At 30.4% G+C, this 3,781-nt stretch overlaps 1 non-coding gene across 1 annotated transcript; it reads right to left on the bottom strand.

Moving 5' to 3' along the window:
- Positions 1-521: 521 nt before the first annotated feature.
- Positions 522-669, bottom strand: LOC120181791. The gene has a single exon (XR_005521781.1). It is a non-coding gene; the product is annotated as a small nucleolar RNA snoR135 (small nucleolar RNA).
- Positions 670-3,781: the final 3,112 nt, after the last annotated feature.

Here is a 3,781-nt window from a genome sequence, read left to right as displayed (position 1 = left end):
ATAAAGCTTGAGTGAAGTGTTGGTTCCTATATCATACATGTTCTAAGTCAAATGTTTATAGAGAAACAGCAGGAGTGAAGTTCAAATGAACAACTCATCAAGTTGATGAAACTTTGGAATTTTGATAGAGAAATCCCAAGTTTCACAAGTCTTGTCTTGTTAATTTGTTTGCCGTGGGAATTATCAGGAGAATTCGAAGTTGAGCAACAGTCTAGCGTTGTTCACTTTGTTACAAACAAAGCCATATATGTATAACAGAGTGCTTGCGCAAATTCTTCCTGTGAATGTTTTCTTTTCCAATTAATAAATTGCTTATTCATGTCGGCATTCGTTTTATGTGATCTTGTCAGGTCCACTTCAAGCATTTCACTAGAGTTAACGTAGACTTTCACATAGGCTTTTCACAAGATACATTATTAACTAAATTCGTGATTAAATAAATAAATTTAGATGCAAAATTCATAGGAACCGGAAGGCATCTATAACATGATGAAAAAAATATTTTGGAAATAAAGAACTTGGTATATGGGGAAGATGATTGTGGAAAAGAATCAAAGATGGATATGAAGCACAACTGCCCATCTTCCCCGAATCAATTTTGTAGTAAACTCTTTCGAACAGAGTGCAATGAGAAACTTGCACAACATCGATACACACTTTTCTTGCTCTGCTCAAACCACACGCATGAAGAGAGACATACAGGAAGTTGGCAACGGCGACGTGAGGCTGCGCAGTGGTGGCTCGACTGTTATAGCTGTTCGTTAGTATAGGATATTAGAAAAAAAAGGCAATGAAAAAAATATTAGGGATTTGGAACCAGGTTTTGTTCAATGACTGAACAATTGCGGCATTTCCTAAAAAAACTACTAACGTATAGTGAAATTAAGACGTTTTCTACAAAAAGCCACTAAAGTACGCGAGGTAGTGGCATTTAACCACAAATGTCGCTTTATATTCTTATATTGTGGTGTTTTTTCGCTAACAACGCCAGTAAAGGTTGATGAATATTGTGGCGCTACCCTATAATCGCCGCTTATAGTTTTATTTTGTGGCGTTTTATCTTTAAACGTCGTGTTATGTTCAAAATTAATGATGTTTTCTTTAAAAATGTTGCTATAAATGTCATTAGAGACCCATTTTGTTGTAGTACGCGTCTTTACAACATATCTAAAGTGTTGTATATCACGAGGTCCATCGATTTCTCGCTTCAGAAAATGTGCAAGGACTATTATAAATAGGGGCTCATTTGGAAGGTTTTCTAGACATATTAAAAAAAAACGAAAAAAAAAATTAGTGAAATTGTGGAGTTATTCCCAACACAAGTGTTATCCAAAATTATTGTGCATGTGATGTCTAATTCTATCAGCAATTTCGTCAATACGCATTTGAGTTGTAAGGCTTCTCATGAAGTTTCGGACTACAATTACATTTTTCAAAACATTTCAATGAAGAATTTTTACATTATTCCGTGGACTCAAACTAATATAAGATTTCAAGAAAGATGCAAAGCTTTTAATAAACACGAAGTATTATATAGATATGATATGTATAATTATTTTAGAGGAAGAAATTTAAAGTTCGATCTGCATTGTTTAAAGAACACAACCGATAAAGGTAATGTCAACGCCATATATGTTTATGGTCTTATTATAATTTGTTCTGATGGTGAATTAAGAGATGAAAGACTTTGCATCGTGAAAGCTCTCGATCTCGTCAAGTCTAAGAAAATAAAGTTAAAAGTTATTTGTCAGAAGATTAATCCGTTTGTAAGTTTAATGTCATGGACTCATCACAACCTTAAAATTCTAGAACTAACTCGAAAACTACAATTGTGATAACAACTGTCTGCGTAATTCAATCGACCAAGTTTGGCAACCAAGGAACAACTTATGTATTTGTTATGATTATTATTTTTGGAACCACGAAACAACTTTTTTTTAACATGTCACGTTAGAATAAATTTTAATTTTAATAAGTTTTATTTTTTGTTATTTTTTATATACTTTAAAAAAATATAATGATTAATTTAATTTCATAAAATAGTTTGATTTTTTATTATTACAGACTTGATCTCAATCAACCAGGTTTGTTCAAAAGACACGGTTCTTCAAATCTCGACGATGCTTCAAATTATTGGAGACCTCGTGTTAATCAGAATACAATGTTTTTTTTAAAATTATTAAATTGTATTCTCTAAAAGGTATTTCTAAGTTAGAAGAGTCTCGCGTTTTATAAAACGTGAGGCCTTTAAACACGTTTTAAAAAATGCGATGTAATCTTACGTATGCAGTTTAAGTATATTTTTTTAATTAATATTGTTTGATGGATACTATTTTAATAAATTATTATTTTGATATTTTTTATATAATAATGCCTTACATTGACGTGGCGATGGAAAAAATTGAGACAAATCCATCAGAAACAGACTGTAAGTTGCAAAATAAATAAAGAATTTAAATAGAAAATGGGGCCTACATCTGCAACTGGATCAATTACTACATCTTTTGCTTGACAGATCGCAGCAAAATACCGGCAGTGTTAACGCTTCATCACCAGCTGCCTGACTATGATGGCCACTTACCAATTACACATATTACAATGCTATTATATCGAGATGGTAGAGCACAAAGTTCTTAATTTTGAGGTTGTAAGATCGAGTTTTACGAAGGGTATTTCATAATTCGAAGGTCTTTACGAAAATTGCTCTCAACATGATGTTAGAGATAGTCTACTATCTTACCTCCCCTTATCTTATTATATATGTGAACAAGGGACCGCCACAATACTATTATATCCATTTTCCAACTTAATCACTATAATTAGTACTCGATTCTAATAAACATGGTTTGATTGACTTCCAAGTATATAATTAAGATCACAGAACAAATATGGCTGTAATGAAAAGAAGCGTGGCGATTACATTACCATGTTTTTCAAGATTATTGATTCTTTTTATATAAATTCGTTAGTTTTATTAAAAATAAAAAATTTTTAGAATTATAATAAAAATTTATGAATATATCTATAAACGCAAACTAAATTATAATTATGATTTTTTTTATAATCATTAACATAAAAACAAGTCCTCATCACATAAGGGCTATAAATGGAAAAGGTTTAAAAAAACTTAATCAATGTTCGAATAAAATAAAGATACGAACAAATCTGAGTGTATCTACAAACGAACCACAAAAGATGATTAAACTACTGAAAGACTATCGATAAATCGCAAATCAAACTCAAGCGACGTGAGAAAGCTATCAACGAGCGCAAAATGCATATCTAAATCAATTCGATGGTTCAAATAGGGAAGATCAACATGATAACAAATAAGTGACATCTTGATCAGTCGTGACGATATCAAATTCAACTCTGTGAAAAAAATATAAACAAAATTAACATCGAAAAAACTTAAGCTACCAAAAGGTACAGAAAAAAGTATCTCAAAGACAGAGAACATATCACAAATACACAATTTTTATTTTATTAAAAAAATAAATAAAAAAGATAATCGACGGACGACAACTAGCATTAAAACAGTTGTCACCGTCGACGGTTAAATAAAATTAAAGAAAAATTTTTTATGATCAATAAAATTGATACAAGATGTAAATAAAAAAATAACTTTTTAAGATTATTAATATCATAAATTGTATTTATAATATTAAATATAATTATTTTTAAGAAATAAACAAGATATAACATTACTAAATGATTCAACACAGAAGTACATTGAATGATTCACATTATCAAGCATGTCACATTCAGAGCTAATTCATAC

The sequence above is a fragment of the Hibiscus syriacus genome, unplaced genomic scaffold (genome assembly GCF_006381635.1).
Source record: "Hibiscus syriacus cultivar Baekdansim isolate YM2019G1 unplaced genomic scaffold, ASM638163v2 tig00112530_pilon, whole genome shotgun sequence".
NCBI lineage: Eukaryota > Viridiplantae > Streptophyta > Magnoliopsida > Malvales > Malvaceae > Hibiscus > Hibiscus syriacus.
Note: the sequence above shows the minus strand (reverse complement) of the source record. Positions and strands in the feature narration are given on the sequence as shown.